Here is a 23,692-nt window from a genome sequence, read left to right on the forward strand (position 1 = left end):
GGCTATGTTAAAAGCCACGTTCACCTAGTTAACGTGGACTCTAACGTGGAGGGAGCAAGAATCACCAACGTTAGTGACACTCACCTTTGTCACTTACGTTGGATTGAGCCACTATGAGCCACGTTAGTTGCCACGTTAATTACATTAACGTGGAAGCTAACATGGAGAAGAGGGATGATGAGCCAACGTTAGTGACACTCACCTTTGTCACTAACGTTGGAGATGGCTATCAATACCATGTTAGAAGTCACGTTAACCTAGTTAACGTGAACTCTAACGAGGGAAGTAGGGGCGTTCTGAAGCGTTAGTGACAAAGGTAAGTGTCACTAACGCTCTCGAAGATTTGGCAAGCCTACGTTAAAGACCACGTTAACTATTCTAACGTGAACTCTAACGTAGGGAGAAAGGGGTACTCTTAACGTTATTGAAAAGGCTTAACCCCAGTAATGTTTGCGAAGGGCCAAGGGTCAACGTTAGTGGTCACGTTAGTGCCACTAACGTTGAAGTTAACGTGGACCAGTTTCGGTTAGGAACGTTAGTAAAAAAGGTGATTGTCACGAACGTTCTCAACCCCACATTTTCACGTAACGTTAACACCACTAACGCCCTAAGCTAAAGTCCCTGCCTACTTCACACTTTCTCTGCAAGTAAAGCTGAGCCCACTGAAGAAGATAACTGCTTCAACTCAAGATCCAAAGGCCCATATCCAAGACTTGAAGAATCAACTAGAAGATCAGAAGAGTAGTATAAATAGGGAGAGCTTTGAACTGGAAAAGGAGCTTTTGGCATTATTAGAATTACTCTCTATATTTTACTTTCTTTGCACTTCTAGTTTAACTTTCAGAATGTACTCTCCATCTTTGCTTTCATTTCCCAGAGCTATGAACAACTAAACCCCTTTCATTGGGTTAGGGAGCTCTGTTGTAATTTGATGGGTCAATAATAGTTTTCATTATTCTTCTTCTATCTTTTCTCTTGATTTTACTAGAAAGCTTTCAATCTTCATCCAATTGAGTAGTTATCTTGGAAAAGAAGCTATTCAAACTTGGATCTCTTCTGAACCATGGAAAAGGGATGAAGAGATCATGCTAGAAATGTTTTCTCATGTTGGACCAAATTGGGGTTTGGGCGGATATGGTGACATATAATTCTCCTAATACTTTGATTTGGAAATACATGTGGTATAATCAGTGACCACACTTCATCTCTTCTCATGAGCAATTAGACCAAGGAATTGGCTATTGATCTTATTTGAGAGATTGAATTACCAAGGAATTGGAATTCAATCACTTAAGATTGCCAAGGAGATCAATGAATGCATTGATTGAGAAAGAGATGAAAATGAACTTGATCCGGAGAATGCAACATCTCCTAAGCCCAATGAATTTCCCATTTCTGATCTTACCCATTCTCTTTACTTTATGCCATTTACTTTCATGCTAAACTTCCCTTCCCCATCTAAGATTCTGCAATTTACTTCCCGTCATTTATTTTCTGCTATTTACTTTTTCGCCATTTAATTTCCTGCAATTCTCAACTCACTTTCTGCTTAGCTCAACTAGAACATTATTCCAATTAAAGTTGCTTGACCAATCAATCCCTGTGGGATTCGACCTCACTCTACTGTGAGTTTTTACTTGATGACAATTCGGTATACTTGCCAAGGGAGATTTGTTAAGAGGTAAGTCTCCGTGCATCAAGTTTATGGCGCCGTTGCCGGGGATTGATTTTGTATCAACAATGATTAAATTGTTGGATAACTAGATTGAGCATTTGTTTTTATTTTGTTTGATTTAAATTCATTTGAGTAATTTACTTTCTGTTTAGCTATTTTCTTCCCTTTTCCCTACCCATTTTCTTAGTTGTTTACAATTTAGTCACTAACCCACTAACTGTTTGATATATTGCATCACTCACACTAACAGCATTTCTGTAGAAATTACTGTCTACATCTATCTCTCTTGCTTTTGCTTTATTGGTTGTATGACAGGTAGAAGAAGCAGGACTTCAACTTCCTTTGATTCTGAACCTGAGAGGACTTTCCTTAGATTAATGAGGGAAGCAAGAGGAAAGAGAGTAGTTGGTGCTGAGGAAGAGGAAGAGTACTTTGAACCAGACATGGAGGAGAATATAGAGAACCATCATGAAGAAGAGGCTCACAACCATGGCAGAGAAGGTCCAGCGCATCAGGCTGGACAAGAGAGAAGAGTTCTGGGTTCTTACATTAACCCAAACCCAGGAAACTGTGGAAGTAGCATCCAAAGGCCAACCATACATGCCAACAACTTTGAACTAAAGCCACAGCTCATCACCCTTGTTCAGAACAATTGTTCATACGAAGGAAGTGTCCAAGAAGACCCCAATCAACATCTAACCACCTTCCTGAGGATATGTGATACTGTGAAGTCTAATGGTGTTCATCCTGACACCTATAGACTACTTCTGTTTCCCTTCTCACTCAAGGACAAGGCATCTAAATGGCTGGAATCCTTTCCAAAGGAGAGTTTAGCAACCTGGGAAGACGTGGTGAACAAGTTCTTGGCAAGATTCTATCCTCCTCAACAGATCAACAGGTTGAGAGCTGAGGTACAAACATTCAGGCAGCAGGATGGTGAGACTCTATATGAAGCATGGGAGAGGTTTAAAGACTTGACAAGAAGATGCCCGCCAGATATGTTCAATGAATGGGTGCAGTTCCACATTTTCTATGAAGGCCTTTCGTATGAATCAAAGAAGGCAGTAGACCACTCATCCAGGGGATCTCTGAACAAGAAGAAGACCATTGAAGAAGCCATAGATGTCATTGAGATTGTAGCAGAGAATGACTACTTCTATGCTTCTGAAAGAGGCAATACTAGAGGAGTGATGGAGCTGAACAATGTGGATGCACTGCTAGCTCAAAACAAGATGATTACCGAGCAATTAGCTGACCTCACCAAGAAGATGAAGAGGAATCAAGTAGCAGCAATCACCACTTCAGCAGCAACCCAAGAAGGAGTGAATGAAAAAGCAGAGGGTGATCAGGAACAAGCCAACTACATTGGGAATTCACCTAGGCAGAATCATGACCCATACTCCAAAACGTATAATCCTGGTTGGAGGAACCACCCAAACTTTGGGTGGGGAAATCAACAAGACCAAGGCCAAGATCAGAGACGCTATAACCCCAACAACAATGCAACTCACTAACACTCAACACAGAGGTCATACCAACACCCACCCAACAACACTTCTCAACATCCATATCAAAACCAAACTAGCCATTCTCATCTCTCCAATCTCAACTCACCATCACCATCCAAGGATAGACTCTCAAAGATTGAGATCCTACTCGAGAGCATATGTAAGGAGATTCAAGACAGTAAGATGTTCCGAGAAGAGGTGCGATCCAACATGCAGAATCAAGAGGCTGCCATCAAGAAACTTGAGACACAAGTTGGTTACCTACTCCAGCAAACTCCTGTTCATAACTTTGGTAGCAATATTGAGCCAAACCCAAGGGAGGAGTGTCAAGCTATCACCCTCAGAAGTGGTAAGGAGTTGAAGGAGACCTCCAAGAAACCACAAGAGGAGGACCCAACTGAAAGGAAGGAGGAACAAGAGGAAGTTCAAGTTCCCATCTCTAATTCGCGTAAAAAGGGAGAAGAGCTGAAGCCATATGTTCCAAGAGTCCCATATCCTCAGCAATTGAGGAAAAAGGGGGATGACAGCCAATTCTCAAGGTTTCTAGAAATTTTCAAGAAACTACAGATTAACATACCCTTTGTTGAAGCAATAGAGCAAATGCCGCTCTATGCCAAGTTCTTGAAGGAATTGATGACCAAAAAGAGAAGTTGGAAGAACAACGAAATAGTTATACTAACCGAGGAATGTAGTGCCATCATTCAGCACAAGCTACACAGAAATTGAAGGATCCTGGGAGCTTCCAGATCCCCTGTATTATAGGAGAGATCACGGTGGAGAAGGCTCTGTGTGATTTAGGAGACAGCATAAATTTGATGTCAGTAGCCATGATGAAAAAAATGAAGATTGAGGAGGCCAAGCCAACAAAACTGGCCCTACAACTGGCAGATCGATCATTCAAGTTTCCTCACGGCATAGTAGAAGACTTGCTAGTGAAGGTAGGAGACTTTATCTTCCCAGCAGACTTTGTGGTGTTGGATATGAAGAAAGGAGCCAAAGCTTCTATTATTCTGGGCAGACCATTCCTAGCCACTACTGGAGCTATCATTGATGTCCAGAAAGGTGAACTGACACTGAGGTTACACAATGAGAAGATGATATTCAATGTGTTCAAAGCCATGAGTTACCCATAAGAACCAATGGGAGAGTGTATGAGGTTGGATTCACTAGAAGATATAGCACAGGATACTCTCGAAGAGGAAGAATTTGAGGGGTTGACAGAAGAAGAGTCAGCTTCAAGCGAAGAGGTTACAGCAGCAGAGGTTCACATTCAAGGCACATTATAAGGGAAGAGTGAAGGAAAGGAAGCACCTAAACTTGAACTTAAAACACTGCTACCCACCCTCAAATATGCATACTTAGGGGAGAATGAAAGTTACCCAGTGATCATTAACTCAGCCCTCAGCCACAAGCAAGAAGAGGAACTACTCCAAGTGTTGCGAAAGCATAAGGATGCCATTGGATGGACCCTCGCTGACCTGAAAGGAATCAGTTCGGCCATATGCATGCATAAGATACTGTTGGAAAATGATGCCAAACCATCCATTCAACCCCAAAGGAGGCTGAATCCAGTCATGAAGGAAGTGGTACAGAAAGAAGTTATGAAGCTATGGCAGGGAGGGGTAATCTACCCGATCTCAGACAGCCCCTGGGTCAGCCCCGTGCATGTTGTGCCAAAAATGGGAGGAATCACTGTAGTCCCCAATGAGAAGAATGAACTGATCCCCACCAGGACCGTCACAGGATGGCGGATGTGCATAGACTACAGAAAACTGAATGAAGCTACAAGAAAAGATCATTTCCCCCTTCCATTCATGGATCAGATGCTGGAAAGACTTGCAGGACACGCATATTACTGTTTTCTCGATGGTTATTCAGGATACAATCAAATAGTGGTTGATCCGAGAGACCAAGAGAAAACCTCATTCACATGCCCATATGGAGTGTTCGCCTACAGGCGCATGCCATTTGGGCTATGTAATGCACCTGCGACTTTCCAATGCTGCATGCTTTCTATCTTCTCAGATATGATAGAGAAATTCATTGAAGTTTTTTTGGATGATTTCTCGGTATTCGGAGATTCCTTCCCTAGTTGCCTAAATCACCTGGCCCTGGTATTAAAAAGTTGTTAAGAAACTAATTTGGTCTTGAACTGGGAAAAATGTCACTTTATGGTGACAGGAGGAATAGTTCTTGGTCATAAGGTTTCTGACCAAGGCATTGAAGTGGACAGAGCCAAGGTGAAACTCATTAAAAAATTACCTCCACCAAGTGATGTCAAGGCAATTAGGAGTTTTCTAGGGCATGCTGGCTTTTACAAAAGGTTTATTAAAGATTTTTCAAAGATAGCCAAGTCCTTAAGCAATCTCCTTGTATCTGATACACCATTTATCTTTGATGAAAAGTGTATGCTGGCATTTGAAAACTTGAAAAAAAGGCTGTCCTCTGCCCCTATCATTTCCCCACCTGACTGGAACCTACCATTTGAACTGATGTGCGATCCATCTGATTTCACAATTGGGGCAGTGTTAGGACAGAGGAAAGATAACTTGGTCTATGTGATATACTATGCCAGCAAATTCTTCAATGATACCCAAAGAAACTATTCCACTACTGAAAAGGAGTTGCTGGCAATAGTTTTTGCATTTGATAAGTTTAGATCATTGGTGCCAAAGTGATTGTCTTCACAGATCACACAGCACTTAAGTATTTGTTTGCCAAGCAAGAATCAAAACCAAGACTAATAAGATGGATCTTATTGTTGTAGGAGTTCAATATTGAAATCAAAGACAAGAAAGGAGTGGAGAACAAGGTAGCAGATCACCTATCCAGAATCCCTCAAGATAAAGGAGGAACACATGATACAAATGTAAATGAGTTCTTCCTAGATGAGCAGTTGATGACGATTCACAGAGCACCCTGGTTTGTAGATATTGCCAATTTTAAGGCAACTGGGGCTTTACATCCAGACATCAACAAACACCAGAAAAGAAAGCTCATCAATGACGCAAAGTATTTTGTCTGGGATGAACCATATCTCTTCAAGAAGTGTTCAGATGGAATTCTGAGAAGATGTGTCTCAAAAGAAGAGGGACGAGAGGTCTTGTGGAACTGCCACAGCTCATGCTATGGAGGCCATTTTGGAGGGGACAGAACTGCAGCCAAGGTATTACAAAGCGGATTCTTTTGGCCCACCCTTTTCAAGGATGCCAAAGAACTGGTAAAGAATTGCAATGAATGTCAAAGAGCTGGAAACTTACCCAAAAGAAATGATATGCCACAAAATTTCATCTTAGAACTGGAACTGTTTGACGTGTGGGGAATCGATTTCATGGGACCTTTGCCAACCTCATATTCAAACATGTACATCTTGGTAGCAGTGGATTACGTTTCTAAGTGGGTAGAGGCTATTGCAACCCCAACAAATGATAACAAGGTGGTCATGAACTTCCTCAGAAAGAATATCTTTAGCCGGTTTGGAGTCCCACGAGCACTCATCAGTGATGGAGGGAGCCATTTTTGTAACAGACCACTAGAAGCTCTCCTCCTACGATACGGGGTGAAACACAAGATTTCCATGCCTTACCACCCCAAAAGAAGTGGGCAAACTGAGATATCTAACAGAGAGCTAAAAAGGATTCTGGAAAAGACTGTGGGAGCATCAAGGAAGGATTGGTCGAAGAAGCTGGATGATGCTCTTTGGGCATACAGAACGGCATTCAAAACACCAATCGGGATGTCCCCATACCAACTGGTATATGGAAAGGCTTGTCATCTATCATTGGAGCTAGAACACAAAGCTCTCTGGGCTCTCAAGCTACTAAATTTTGATAGCACTGCTGCTGGTGAAAAGAGGGTCTTGCAGCTGCAAAAAATGGAGGAGTTTAGATCTCAAGCCTATGAAAATGGCAAGATTTATAAAGAAAAGGCAAAGAGAAGGCATGACCTCCATTTAACACCCAGAAGCTTCGAAGAAGGACAGCAAGTGCTCCTCTACAATTCCAAATTAAGACTCTTCCCTGGGAAACTCAAATCAAGGTGGTCAGGACCCTTTCTTGTCACAAAGGTCTCGCCGTATGGGCATATAGAAATCATGGAGGAAAGTTCAAAGAGGAAGTTCACTGTTAACGAACAGAGGCTCAAACACTACATGGGCAACATGGGGAAAAACCCCAAAGTGAAGTATCAGCTCAAGTGATGGAGGAATCGTCGAGCTAGCGACGCTAAAAGAGTGCTTCGTTGGGAGGCAACCCAACCTAAGGTAGTTCTCTTTTCATTTGCATTTTAATAAAAATCACAAGTAGTTTCCCCCGTATTGTGAGGAGCTAAGTTTGGTGTTACACACCAAAACAATACAAGAGTGAGTGTGTAATTCTAAGTTTGGTGTTCCACCAAAGATTTCAGTTAGAATCACACTACACTCCTTCAAGGGCGAATTGCTAGATCTAACCAATCAGGGGAACCACTTAACAGTAGTTAGTTTCTAGTTGTCTTGCTGATAACAACACATGAGATTTTCTGCATGCATTCAACCTGCTGTATTAGGCAAGGAACTAAGTTTGGTGTTCACACACACCAAGTTAAGTTCCGAAATGCACAAGCATACATGCATACTAACTATCTCTCAAGTGCTTTGGGGACAAGCAACTTCCAATAACTTTGCAGGGATTCAATCAATCTTTTGGAAAAATAGTGCACCATCATGCAAGGAAGCACAAGTGGACACAAAGAGGACAAACAAGAAGGAGAGCGCGAATAACCCTATGAGTAAAAGGTGGTGGAGTTCCCTCATTGTTCCATCTTTCTTTTTCAAGTCTTTTAAATAAGGAAAATCATGTATGAAATAGAACATGCTTCCATGGTAGTTTAGGAATTTCAATTCTGTCTTTAGTATTCTCCATACTTAGGTCTATTCTTGCTAGTCAAATTGCCTGCCTTTATTTTCATCTTGCTTATTGTATGCTTGTCCCTTTAAGCTAAATAAAAAAAGAGATGTTATGAAAGACCAGAGTGATGTTCAAGTTGTGGAGTAGGTCCTTAAATTTGTGGTGTAGTAATCACTTTGCTAAGTTAGTTCACCAACAAGGTGGGAAGGCAACTATCTGTCTTGAATCATATGCTTGAAACACACCCCATGAGACTAGCTAAATAATAAGATCCTAATAAGAAAAAGGAAAAGAACAATAAGAGTTGAAAAAGAAAGAAAAGTTAATAAAGAATAAGGCTAGGCACCAAGGGCTTGAATCTTGAGGGATGTGTCTGTGGTGCTCTTGTACCAAGGATCTGCTTGGATGAATAAGTTCTTAGGAGTGCTTCATCACTTGGTAACTTGGGTTAACTAACCCGGGATTATCAACTGAAAATCCACTATCAAGAGCAACCTTGCTACAGAATATTTAGTAACCCAAAGAGGTGCTGGACACCAAGACCTCAAGGAAAAAATAAGCAAGTTTTGGGTAAATAATCACTTACATTTTGATTCAAGCAAACATTGTGAATTTTATATGATTTCATGAGAATTATGCATGAATTAAAGGACAAATTGAATGATGCATGTCTCAAAACTTGGATCAGAGCTTCGATGCACTTTATTGCTTGATTTCAGGATAAAGGAAGCAAGGAAGAACCACGTTAGCAGCCACGTTAGTCTAGTTAACGTGACCACTAACGTGGAATGAAGGCTAGCTTGCAACGTTAATGAGAAAAGTGATTGCCAATAACGCCTTCGTGAGCCATCATAGCCCACGTTAGTTGCCACGTTAACTATGTTAACGTGGAAGCTAACGTGGAAGAGAAGTAGAACTCCAACATTAGTGGTAAAATTAAGTGCCACTAACGTTCCAAAAGGGGCAATTGGCCACGTTAAGAGCCACGTTAACTTAGTTAACGTGATCTCTAACATGGAAGAAGAAGATGATGCCAACATTAGTGACACTCACCTTTGTCACTAATGTTGGACTAAACACATATTGGCTACGTTAAAACCACGTTAACCTAGTTAACGTGGACTCTAACGTGGAGGAAGCAAGAATCACTAATAAAGGTGATTGTCACTAACGTTCTCAACCCCACATTTTCACTTAACGTTAACACCACTAACGCCCTAAGCTAAAGTCCCTGCCTACTTCACACTTTCTCTGCAAGTAAAGCTGAGCCCACTGAAGAAGATAACTGCTTCAACTTAAGATCCAAAGGCCCATATCCAAGACTTGAAGAATCAACTAGAAGATCAGAAGAGTAGTATAAATAGGAAGAGCTTTGAACTAGAAAAGGAGCTTTTGGCATTATTAGAATTACTCTCTGTATTTTACTTTCTCTGCACTTCTAGTTTAACTTTCAGAATGTACTCTCCATCTTTGCTTTCATTTCCCAGAGCTATGAACAACTAAACCCCTTTCATTGGGTTAGGAAGCTCTGTTGTAATTTGATGGATCAATAATAGTTTTCATTATTCTTCTTCTATCTTTTCTCTTGATTTTACTAGAAAGCTTTCAAACTTCATCCAATTGAGTTGTTATCTTGAAAAAGAAGCTATTCAAACTTGGATCTCTTCTGAACCTTGGAAAAGGGATGAAGAGATCATGCTAGAAATATTTTCTCATGTTGGACCAAATTGGGGTTTAGGCGGATATGGTGACATATAATTCTCCCAATACTTTGATTTGGAAATACATGTGGTATAATCAGTGACCACACTTCATCTCTTCTCATGAGCAATTAGACCAAGTAATTGGCTATTGATCTTATTTAAGAGATTGAATTACCAAGGAATTGGAATTCAATCACTTAAGATTGCCAAGGAGATCAATGAATGCATTGATTGAGGAAGAGATGAAAATGAACTTGATCCGGATAATGCAACATCTCCTAAGCCCAATGAATTTTCCATTTTTGATCTTACCGATTCTCTTTACTTTATGCCATTTACTTTCATGCTAAACTTTCCTTCCCCATTTAAGATTCTGCAATTTACTTCCCGTCATTTATTTTCTGCTATTTACTTTCCCGCCATTTAATTTCCTGCAATTCTCAACTCACTTTCTGCTTAGCTCAACTAGAAAATTCTTCCAATTAAAGTTGCTTGACCAATCAATCCCTCTGGGATTTGACCTCACTCTACTGTGAGTTTTTACTTGACGACAATTCGGTATACTTACCGAGGGAGATTTATTAAGAGATAAGTCTCCGTGCATCACCTAGCTGGGTGATCAGATAAGGGAAAGGAAGGGTGCCTCTGATATGGACCCTGGCCATGTAATGGCTGATGAAACGTGGAAGATACAGGTCCTTACTCTCCATCACACACCAGATGAGGGTGATCGTAGCAGCGGGTAGCTCTGTCTCATGAGTGCTCGGCATCACATAGTTGCTCAGAATCTAGTGCCAGAGCTGAGCCTCATCATTCAGGTAAATCAGCTTGATTCCCTTAGGCATTGCTGTATTCTTTCCCATGACCCATGGGATAGTAGGATCAAGGGCTATTCTCTGCTTGACAACATCCCAGTCAAATCGCATAAATCTCATATCCTCTTCAGCCTTTTGGTAACCGTCAGGCTAATCTGACTTAGGTTGAAGGTGGAGGCTGTCTTCAATAGCTTCCTCAGTGACCAAAATCTGTTTCCCTCTGAGGTGCACTGCATCCAGGGAAGTCTTGAAATAGTTGCAGTAAAATTCTCTGACCCAGGAAGCATTGACCTCTGTCAAGTTTCATTCCAAGAAGAACCAGCCTCTCTTTTTTATCTGTTCGGAGGTGTACTACTGTAGTTCTTCTGGAATTTTTAGAGTTCTTTCCAGGTACAGGTTCCTGGAAGTGGCAAACACTGGATACTTTAGCTCACAGTATCTGTTTGCAAATTTAACTGGATCTGTGGCAGTGAGGAGTTGGTCAGCCTTCTCCTGCGGGGTAAAGTGCTTTTCCCGCCAGGAGTCGTCATGCAAAATGTCGAGGATGGACATAGAGGATTCGCCTCTTTTCCTCTTGCCAGTGGTTGCTTTTCCCTTTACTTTGCGCTGAGGGTCAGACATCCTGAAAAGTAGTAATTCTAGGAGATAATTGAAGAACAAAAGCAAAAAAACAAGTAGGCAAATAGAATAATAGCAATATAACCACACATAGTGGCAAAAGAGCAAGAGAAGCATGAAATGAGTTAAATATATGTGCATTATGGACTGTATTTGAGTTAAAAATCTGAGATAAAAAATTACAATCCAAAATATATTATAAGTAGAATACATGTTAATTAGGAAAAACAATAATCATGCCTTGAGTTAGAAAGTTAAAGTAGTTAGTTAAAAAGCAAAAAGAGAAGTTAGAAAGTTAAAAGTGGGTAATAGGTGAAAAAGAAGTTAGAAAGTGAAAGCAGTGAGTTAAAAAGGAAGTTAAAGTAAGGGGCATGATAATGGTTTCCTAGTTAACAATAAATTTCACAAGTTTAAAGAATAATCAACTCATAGTCAAGCAAGGATATCAGGTTATTGATGATAATTCATATAGATATCGGAGTAGCTAAAATTAAAATGAAATCATCAATAATGCAAGTTATTAACCAGGGAATCGAAAGGAATAAGAATGTGAGTCCGTGCATTCATGAATTGGTTTGGTTATAGCTAAGTAATGCAAAATGCAAAATTGCCAAAACCAATACATGAATGAAAATGAAACAATTTGCAGAAAATTGGGCAGCATTCCGGCTAAAATTGGATGTTCCCGGGTGATAAACAGCAGGAAAAATCAGTTCATATAAATTTAAATAAAGCTGCAAATAGACACAAATAACATGAACATGAAAGATCAGTGTAACAGTAGCAAGAAACATGGAAGAACAATAAATGAACAATATGATCATCACAGCAAAATCAGAATTGTGAAATAGATACAACAAGTAGCAAGAACGGCACAATTATCAGGCTTAAATCCACTAACCACATCCTAGCTACCTAACCACCTAGAATCCACTACAAACATGCATCTCTAACTATCCTAAATTGAACAGAATTTGAAAAATATGCAACTAACTACGGAAGATAGAGAAATCGGTGTTCGGCGGAACCTGGTATGTGTATGAACAGAGGTAAGGGCAGAGAGATGGTGGTGGTGACGCGGCGGCGGCGCTGGGAGGGAGCACGGCGGCGCGGTGGTGGAGCAGGGGCGGGGTGGAGGTTGGGATTTGGGTTGTGAGGGCGGCGGTGGGTGAGATGGGTGGAAGAGAGTGGTGGATGAAGAAAAGAAAGAAGATAAGGAGAGAGGGTGGGTTTCGGTGGTGGGGTGCGGTGGTCGGCGGTGGTAGGCAGCTGGTGCGGTGGTGGTTGCAGAGGAGGGAGGGAGTTGCAGAGAAGAGAAGAAGAAAGGGGGGGGTATGGGAGGCGCGACGGGTAGGGTTTCGCGTGGGTAAGGGGGTTAGTATTTTTGAATCCACGCGAACGCGTGGAGCACGCGATCGCGTGACTAGGGTGAAATGGGTTCGACGCGGTCGCGTGATTGACGCAATCGCGTGGGTTGGGTAAAAGATGGGTGACACGGACGCATGAGGCACACGACCGTGTCGCTGAAAATTGTGCTAGACGCACACTTCCAGCGTCGTTTCAGTGCAACTCTTTGTCTCCATTTAGGGGGCCATAATATCCACGCGACGTGGACGCATCGCTCACGCTTTCGCGTGGGATGAGTGTTTTGCAAGTGACGCGTTCGCATCGAGGACGTGAACGCGTGAGCTATTTTGTGCTAAAGTTGTAGTGTACTCAGACCACGCAGCTCTAAAGTATTTACTAGCTAAAAAGGAATTCATACCAAGGCTTATACGTTGGATACTGCTACTACAAGAATTTGATTTAGAAATTAAGGATAGGAGTGGTAACCAGAATCTAGTGGCAGACCACTTGAGTCGCCTTGAGCATATTAAGGATACCTCCACTCCTATAAATCATAATTTCCCATTCGACAACTTACAAGCAGCATCTGAAGTAGTCCCTTGGTATGCGCCTATAGCTAATTATCTAGTTAGTCGTACCTTTCCTCCAGACTTTACTAAGCATCAAAGAGACAAGCTGAAAAGCGAGTCCAAATATTATATATGGGATGACCCATATTTATGGAAATGTGGCGCTGACCAGGTAATTAGACGGTGTGTACCTCAATCAGAATTCCAGTCCATTTTAGAGGCCTGCCACTCATTTGAGAGTGGAGGACATTTTGGCCCTCAAAGAACAGCTAGAAAAATTTTAGACTGTGGATTCTGGTGGCCTACTCTTTTTAAAGACGCTGCTAAATTTTGTAAATCTTGTTCCCCATGCCAAAGGTTTGGTAATATATCCAAGAGGGATGAGATGCTTCAACAGATTATGCTTTTCTGTGAAATTTTTTATGTTTGGGGCATTGACTTCATGGGTCCATTTCCAAATTCTAATAGTTATTTTTATATATTGTTAGCTGTAGATTACATTTCTAAATGGGTGGAAGCAATTCCTACCCGCACTGATGACGCTAACACTGTTGTTTCCTTTGTTAAAAACCATATTATTTGTCACTTTGGATCACCACGAGCAATCGTGAGCGATCAAGGCACCCATTTTTGTAACAGGAGACTAACCGAATAACTGAAGAAGCATGGGATAATTCATAAAGTGGCAACAGCTTACCATCCTCAGACTAATGGGCAAGCTGAGGTGTCTAACAGAGAGATAAAGCGTATATTGCAGAAGATAGTCAAACCCCATAGAAGAGACTGGAGCACCAGGCTACAAGATGCACTCTGGTATACAGAACAGCATACAAGACACCCATTGGGATGACTCCCTTTCGCTTAGTTTATGGAAAAGCCTGTCACCTCCCAGTTGAGGTAGAGCACAAAGCCTTTTGGGCAGTAAAGGAGTGCAACATGGGATTTGAGAAAGCCAGAGCTGAAAGGAAGTTGCAAATGCAAGAATTAGAAAGCCTTCGCCTAGAAGCTTATGAGAACTCAAGGCTGTACAAGGAAAAGATGAAGGCTGCGCATGATAAGCACATCAAGAGGAGAGAGTTCCAACCTGGGGACTTAGTCCTCCTTTACAACTCTAGACTCAGGTTCATGCCAGGCAAGTTGAGATCAAGATGGGAAGGTTCATATAGAGTAGAGAAGGCCGAACCATACGGAGTTTTCCACCTGAGTCATCCTTTAAGCTCTGAATTCATCAAAGTTAATGGACATCGCTTAAAGCTATATCATGGTGAGAAGGCAACGAAAAACAAGGAGCTAGAGATCTTCCTCTTGGAGAATCCACCAACAGCAGAAGACTGAGCTAGTGGAGCGTCCAACTTAAGGACGTTAAAGCAAAGTGCTGGGTGGGAGACAACCCACCATGGATGGCCACCAAGAAAGGAAAAGAAAAAGCTACTCCCAAACCACCAGCAAGAAGAGGACCAAAAAGAGCATTGGTGGCAGAGCCATCTTCAACTGCAGTTAAGCCCTCAACAAAAAGAATTAAAAGGATTATAAAGGTTGATGAAAAAGAGAAAGCCTTCCCAGCAAAGAACACTGCGCGATTTACCAACCGCTACTGTGAGCAGATGTTCCCCATCCTGGCAGAAAGGAGTTACAACAACAAATACCTTCTTATCCTTCCGACCCATATTGCTGAATTTGTTGAGCCGCGAATTGAGCGACGACAATGGGGATTCCTACAGAGACAGCCATGGTAGGTTAATCTTTCCTGGGTAGTCGAGTTCTACTCTAATTTCCACCTGCCAACCCTGCAGTCTGTCTATGTCTGTTAGAAGCAAGTCCCCATTACAGAAGAGGCCATTCAACGAGCTCTAGATCTTCCCCCTACTCCAGAAGGACTGGACGCATTTCAAGAGGCCGCACTCAAGCGCCAGACGTACCAATTTTACTGGGACGCTATTCTCAGAGTTATCGCACTACCTGGCAGGAGATGGATTTATGGATACCATCGTTCCCGACCTAAGGAAATATCGGCTTCCGCACTTACTTTGGAGGCTCACGTATGGGCACAGATCATGTCCCATTATGTCTTTCCGAGCACCCACGAGTCCTCCTTCACTGCAGACATGGCTATTTTACTATGGTGCATCCTTACAGACCAGCCTCTAAACCTACCAAGACACATCCGGACTGCCATGGGACACGTCCAAATTACGGACAACTTACCTTTTCCCGCCTTGGTTTCAGATCTCGTCTCAGCAGCCGGAGTCTCCTACAGAGCTGGGGACACCAAAGCCATGCTTCGACGGGATGATCAATACGTCCCTAACGGGAAATATATCAGGCCTCCAGCAGCCACTACAAGTCAACCTACTGAACTGGCTGAAGACATTCCTCCTTCAACACCACAAGCACCCACAACAAACCAAATGCTCCATCAGATACTTGAAAGGTTGGATCGGCAGGAACACAAAGCAAAGCTACGAGAGCGCCGTAACAAGCGCCGATTCACATACCTCAAGGAGCTACTTATGGGAAAATACAAAGACCCAGACACCACAGACTCCACTTTCTTTACCAGCACAGGGAGCCATAACGGTCCCGATTATGGAGACACTGCTACCAGCCTCCCTTTATTCCTGACAGATGGCACCGAAGACGGTACAAAACCTTAAGTGTGGGAAGGTCGGTCAGTACCTGACTTCCGGAGGTAATTTCTCTTCCTTAACACCAATAAAATAGGATATTTAGTTAGTGTTTCTTTTGTAGAATAGGATAAATTGCATAATAATAGGTCACTTGCATTCATGTTCTACTTGATTGAAAAGATAATAAGTTTCTTCTAAGACCCTGTTTTTTTTTTTAGAATAAAATTTCACTAATTTTAATCAAAACTTTTATGTTAAATTTGCTTGAAGTTGTATTTGAAACATAGTTTAAAAAGTTAAGAACACACAACCCGTAAGATTTGAGCTTAGTTACATGGTTACATTATTTAACCATAAATATTTTATTTAACCATAAGAGCGCACGTGGACCCTTTTCACTGAGAGGACGGATGGTAGCCATTGACAATGGTGATCCACCAACACACAGCTTTCCATGGAAGGAACTTTGCACTTTTGCATGTATGAGGGAAGAGGAATACAAGAGAAAAGCTGAAATTCAGAGGACAAAGCATCTCCAAAACCCCAACATATTCTCCATTACTGCATAATAAGTATTTATTTCATACTCTTTTATTCTTTCATAATTCAAACTGATAATTATAATTGATATCCTGACTAAGAATAACAAAATAACCATAGCTTGCTTCAAGCCAACAATCTCCATGGGATCGACCCTTACTCACATAAGGTATTACTTGGACGACCCAGTGCACTTGTTGGTTAGTTGTGCGGAATTACATAGTGTGAAGTAATTTTTGTGCACCACTCACTTATCCCAATTAAGCCTACCCCTTAAGTTACCTTTGTTAGCCACTTTGAGCCTTTAAATCCCATTTGTTCTGTATTTTACCACATTACTAACCTTAAGCGGAAAAATAATTATATATCCCAATTGAATCTTTGGTTAGCTTGAGATAGAATTGTGTGTTAATTGAGTATGGGAAGATTGTGGGAACAAAAGGTAATAAGGGAATGTGTCATGATAATATAATGGAAATTTGGGTACCTACTCATGTGAAACTATAAAAGAAAATTAAAAATCTATGTGCATTGATAAGCTATGTCTATTTTTATTTTAAAAAAAAATCCAGAAAAACATTCAATAAATAAATAAGGGGACAAAATTACCCCAATGCTAAGTTAAATTTCAAAGATCAATGCAGATATGATAAAATTAAAATAAAGTTGATACATGAGAATGGAATGTGAAAGAGATTTTTGGGTAGCTAGGTATGAAATTTAAAGTTATATAGAATATATATGTGTTAGGTGAAATCTTAGGTTAATTAAAGATTCAATTTATAAGCTTACTTAGTCATATATGTACCCTTACCTTTACCTTAGCCCCATTACAACCTTGAAAAGACCTCATGATGTTTACATGGGTACATTAAATGTTGTTGATTGATTAGGTGAAGAACAAAAATTAGAAAGCATGATTAGAGAAGGATAGAGTGAGTACCCTATACACTTGAGAGACAAGAATGTACATACATCATCAGTGAGGGTTCAATGCTTAAATTCTATGTTTCCTACTTTCATGAGCTACCTTCTTGCATTTTTATCTATTCTTACTGTATAAGAGTTGAATTAGTAGAATTTGATTTGTGATTATCTTGAAGAGCTTACTTACTTTTAACCAAGTGGACAAGAATCATATAGTCGCATTCATATGTATAGGTTGCATTGTATTGCATGAGTTTTATATGTTCCTACTCATTTATTTTATCTCCTTCAACTAAGCATGAGGACATGCTAATGTTTAAGTGTGGGGAGGTTGATAAACCATTATTTTATGGTTTATATTGTGTTTAATTGTGTGGTTTTATCAAATCTTTACCCACTTATTCATATGATTAGCATTTATTTACAATTCCTTTCCAAAATTACTCCATGGTTGAAAACTTGCTTCCTAGAGACTTTTAATTATGTATTTTAATTCTCCTTTATTCCATTCGATGCCGTGATCTGTGTGTTAAGTGTTTCAGGCTTTTTAGGGCATGAATGACTTGGAAATTGGAGAGGAGGCTTGCAAAAATGGAAGGAACACAAGAAATTGAGGAGATGACCAGCGAGAAGTGACGCGGGCACATGGCTCACATAAGAATGTGGTGGTTCTTGGGAGTAATTGGATTGGAATTGTGGTAGATAAGGGTCATATGGTGGTGAATGGTAAAAAGGAACTTATGAGTGAGGTGGTTCAAAGCTATGTTGAGAGGGTGGTTCATAAGCACAGGGTGGAACTTGTTGGTAACTACAAGGGGGTCCACCATATCTATTAGCTTGGTATGCATTGTAGAATGGTCGTCGTCTGCGATACTGTGGAGGGTGTTGTTGCCTAAAGGGTTGATCAAGTCCTCGTGACTCCATCCATCCTTGATTGCTCTGACCTTGATGCATATTCCTGCTATAGCTTTCATTTCCTTCAACAATATTAGAACCAAACTCAAAGCGAGAGGGGTGAGAACTCATGGTAGCTAATAAGAATAAAAAAAATGAAAACAGAAACAAATAAATAGCAGAAGAAAAATATTTACAATAACTAATAATAAGGCACACGTTTGCAATTCCTTGGAAACAGCGCCATTTTGATGAACGGGAGTTCCTGTTGGTGATTCCAGGGCATCTTGGCCAGTTTCACTGACCTTTTCTTTACTGTTTTTAGGTTAGTTTCATGCATTTCTTTAGGAAATAACCTAGTTTTGGGTAGATATTCACTTATGCCTTGATTCAAGCATACATTGTGCATTTTACATAATTTCATGAGGATTTTGCATAAGTTTAGTGACAAATATTATGTTGCATTACTCATGACTTGGACTAGAGCTTTGATGCACTTTATTGCTTGATTTCAGGACCAAAAGGAAGCAAGAAAATGGGAGGTAACTTGCAAAGATAATGAGAAAAGTGATTGCCAATAACACTCTCAAAAAGCCATCAATGCCCACGTTAGAGAGTCACGTTAACTAAGTTAACGTGAACTCTAACGTGGAGAAGAGAAGTTGAGCCAACGTTAGTGACACTTAACATTGTCACTAACGTTGGCAATTACTCATAAGTGGCCACGTTAGAAGCCACGTTAACCTAGTTAACGTGGCCTCTAACGTTAAGGGGGGAAGAGAAGCCAACGTTAGTGACACTCAACATTGTCACTAACGTTGGCCTATGGTGCAAAGTACCACGTTAACTCCCACGTTAACTTGGTTAATGTGGGAACTAACGTAAGGGATGAAGAGTTGTCGACAACGTTAGTGACACTCAACATTGTCACTAACGTTGAAGTAACCACACAACCCCCAAGAGTCACGTTAACTTCCACGTTAACTTGGTTAATGTGGAAGCTAACGATGAGGAATGAAGAATGAGCCAACGTTAGTGACACTCAACATTGTCACTAACGTTGGGATGGCTAAAGATGGCCACGTTAGAAGCCACGTTAACCTAGTTAACGTGGACTCTAACGTGAGACCTAAGGGCACATTAGAACGTTAGTGACAATGTTAGATGTCACTAACGTTCTCGAAGGATGGCAAGGGCCACGTTAGAAACCACGTTAACCTAGTTAACGTGGGCTTTAACGTGAAGCAAGAAGGGGCACACTGGAACGTTAATGACAATGTTGAGTGTCACTAACGTTCTCGAAGGTTGGCAAGGCCACGTTAGAAGCCATGTTAACCTAGTTAACGTGGGCTCTAACGTGAGGCAAAGGGGTACATTGGAACGTTAGTGAAAATGTTAAGTGTCACTAACGTTCCCGAACTTATACTTTCACTAAATGATTAAGACCCCCTACGCCCTAAGCTAAAGTCTCTGCCCACTTAACACTTCTCTCTGCAAGTAAAGCCAAGCCCAAATGAAGAAAAGAACTCCTTTAAGCTCAAGATCCAAAGGCCCAAGACTTGAAGAGCAAACTAGAAGCTGAGAAGAGTAGTATATATAGGAGTAGCTTTAAATTGTAAAAGGAGTTCTGGAAGCTGGGAAAAGGGGAACTACTCTCTGTATTTTACTTTCTTTGCAATTTCTAGTTTTATGATGTATTCTCCATCTTTGTTTTCATTTTCAAGAGCTATGAACAACTAAACCCCTTTCATTGGGGTAGGGAGCTTTGTTGTAATTTGATGGATCAATACTAATTTTCATTATTCTTCTTCTATCTTTCCTCTTGATTTTACTTGAAAGCTTTCGATCTTCATCCAATTGAGTAGTTATCTTGGAAGAGAAGCTATTCAAACTTGGATCTCTTTTGAACCTTGAAAGAGGAATGAAGAGATCAAGCTAGAAATGCTTTCTCATGCTGGACCAAATTGGGTTATTTACAATTCTGCAATTTATTTTCAGTCATTTACTTCCAGTCCTTTAATTCTAGCATTTACTTTTCTGTTATTTACATTCCCGCCATTTTATTTTCTGCAACTCTCAACCCAAATTCTGGATTCGCTCAACTAGAATATTTTTCTAATTAAAGTTACTTGATCAATCAATCCCTGTGGGATTCGACCTCACTCTATTGTGAGTTTTTACTTGACGAAAAATTCGGTACACTTGCCGAAGGGAGATTTGTTGAGAGACAAATTTTCCGTGCATCAAGTTTATGGCGCCGTTGCCGGGGATTGATTGTGCATCAACAATGATTAAATTGGAAGATCACTAGATTGAGCATTTTTATTTTGTGAATTTCATTTTCTGTTTGAGTGATTTACTTTTTGTTTTAGTTAAACTTCTTCCCTTTCCCCTCTACTCTTTTGTTTTTCTTTGTTATTTTCAATTCTATTTGCTAACCCACTAACTGTTTGATATATTGCATCACCCACAACTAATAGCAATTCTGACACAAATACTGTCTGCACCTATTTTCTTTGCTTGTACTTGTTGGTTGTATGACAGGAAGAAGAAGCGAGGCTTCAACTTCCTTTGATTCTGAACCTGAGAGAACCTTCCTTAGACTAAGGAGGGAGGCAAAAGAAAAACGTGTAGTTAGTGCTGAAGAGATGGAGGAATTCAGGTCACAAGCATATGAAAACACTAAGATGTATAAAGAGAAGGCAAAGAGAAAACATGACATGCATCTTGCGCCAAGGAGTTTCGAAAAGGGGCAGCGAGTACTCCTTTACAATTCTAAGGCTGTTTCCAGGAAAACTCAAGTCAAGGTGGTCCGGACCTTTCATGGTTACGAAGGTATCACCATATGGCCACATCGAAATCACGGATGAAGGTTCAGAGAGGACTTTTACAGTGAATGGACAAAGACTCAAGCATTATATGGGCAACATGGGGAAAAGCCCCAGAGTAAAGTACCATCTCAAGTAACTAAGGACTCGTCGAGCTAGCGACGATAAAAGAGCGCTCTGTTGGGAGGCAACCCAACCTCAGGTAGTTTCACTTTCATCTTTATTTCAATAAACATCACAAGTCGTTTCCCCTGTATTGTAAGGAGCTAAGTTTGGTGTTCCACACCAGAACAATCCAAGAGTGATGGTGTAATTCGGAGCTTGGTGTTCCACCAAAGGACATTGGTTAGAATTACACTCCACTCCAAAAGAACATTGCTAGCTCCATCCAATCAAGAGAAACCACTTAGATGTAGTTAGACTATAGGTGATCATTGCTTTGTTGATAACAAGATATGAGGGTCTCTGCATATATGCAATGTTTTGTACTGGGCAAAGAACTAAGTTTGGTGTTCACACACCGAATTGAGTTCGAGAGGCACAAGCATACATGTAAGCTAACTATGTCTCAAGTGCTTTGGGAACAAGCAACTTCCAGTAACCTTGCAGGAATCTTATAACGAATGGTGCACCTTCACCCAAAGAAGCGAGGCAGCAAAGAGAGAGGGGGACCAGAGATCATCACCCGAAGGTTGTATTGTTACCTAATTCCATTGTACTTAGAATTGTTGAAAGTTGGAAGTCCGAATGCACTTTTGATTTGTAGTTACTCGTAGTTGAACCCTTTTTAAAATTCTGTCTTTTAAGTTTTCTTTCTGAATAGGTCCATGATTCCTGGTTTAAATGTCACTGCATCATTCCCTTATTTACTTGTAAGCTTGTCCATTTTAAATCAAATTGAAGAAGAGAATGATTATGTTTTTAAAAGACCAGAGTAGAGTTCATATTGTGGAAGTGCATTCATGAATCTTTGGGGTAGTCATAAGTTAGCTAAGTTGGTTCAACCACAAGGCTAGGATGACAATTATCTGGCCTGAATACTTTGCTTTGAATACACTCATGAGACTAAGTTAATAACAAGATCCTAAGAAGAGAAAAGGGAAAAAACAAAGGAAGTGAAAAACAAGAGAAAAAGAGTAAGCAATAAGGCTAGGCATCAATGGTTTTAATCTTGAGGCAAGTGTCTGTGGTGCTCCTGTGTGAGGGATCTACTTGGATGAATAAGCTCTCAGGGGTTCTTTATCACTTGGTAACTTGGGTTAACTAACTCGGGATTATCAGCTGAAAGTCCACTATCAAGAGTAACCTTCATTACAGAACACTTAGTAACCCAAAGAGGTGCTGGACACCAAGGTCTCAAGAAAAGAAAATAATAAACTAAATGCCTGTAGTGTGTATGTATGGGGGAGAGACTTGAGCAAGTAAGTCCTTAGGGGTGTCTCAACACCTAGCACCTTGAACCAACTGGTTCAGGAGTGTTGGCTGAAAGCTTATCTTAAAGAGTTGCCCCCTTACAGAGCACTTAGCCTAAATAGCACAAATAACCCTTGAAATAACAATAAAAGGATCAATGAATAAAAGTTTCATGGGATATAAACAAAGTAAGTGTTTAGGGACATGATAAAGGTCTGAAAGCCAGTAATGGAATGAACCTAAGTTGCTATGCATGAAACCACCATAAAATCAGTAACATGACTTCCACAAGAATGACTCACTCCTCTGGATATTCCATTCATCATTCTCTTGTTCCAGTACTTGTTTAGGGACAAGCAAGCTTTAAGTTTGGTAAAGATGGCCACGTTAGAAGCCACGTTAACCTAGTTAACGTGGACTCTAACGTGAGACCTAGGGGCACATTGGAACGTTAGTTACAATGTTAGATGTCTCTAACGTTCTCAAAGGATGGCAAGGGCCATGTTAGAAAGAGAATTGCAACATCTCCTAAGCCCAATGAACTCCCCATCTCTGATCTTACCCATTCTCTTTAATTTCTGCCATTTACTTTTATGAGCAAATCCCCCATTCCCATTTACAATTCTGCAATTTATTTTCAGTCATTTACTTCCAGTCCTTTAATTCTAGCATTTACTTTTCTGTTATTTACATTTTTGCCATTTTATTTTCTGCAACTCTCAACCCAAATTATGGATTCGCTCAACTAGAACATTTTTCTAATTAAAGTTGCTTGATCAATCAATCCCTGTGGGATTCGACCTCACTCTATTGTGAGTTTTTACTTGACGACAAATTCGATACACTTTCCGAAGGGAGATTTGTTGAGAGACAAGTTTTCCGTGCATCAGTTGGTGAAGAATTTTCAAAAATATAAGCGCGTTGTAAGCATAGCTTATAGACCGACAAGAATTCCTTTTCGTACAAACATTTTGGTTGTCACAAGTAACAAACCCAAATAAAATTGATAACCGAGTATTTAAACCTCGGGACGTCTTCTCAAGGAATTGCAGGGAGGTATGACTTATTATTAGCTATGGAAAAGGTAGAATTTTGGGTTTTAAAAGGTTCGAACAAGGAAAATAAACTACAGGAGTTAATAAATTAATATCTAATAAAACTCTTGGCAAGGTATGAAAATTTGGAATTCATATCCTAGTTATCCTTATCAATGGTGATGAGAATTGAGTTTTAATCCCACTTAGTTAACCTTTACTAAAGCAAGGGAAAGTCAAGTGGACTAATTAGTTAGATCCTCAAGTCCTAGCCAACTCTTAAGGAAATACTAGAGTTAGTAGAATTC

The sequence above is a fragment of the Arachis ipaensis genome, chromosome B04 (assembly GCF_000816755.2).
Source record: "Arachis ipaensis cultivar K30076 chromosome B04, Araip1.1, whole genome shotgun sequence".
Lineage (NCBI taxonomy): Eukaryota > Viridiplantae > Streptophyta > Magnoliopsida > Fabales > Fabaceae > Arachis > Arachis ipaensis.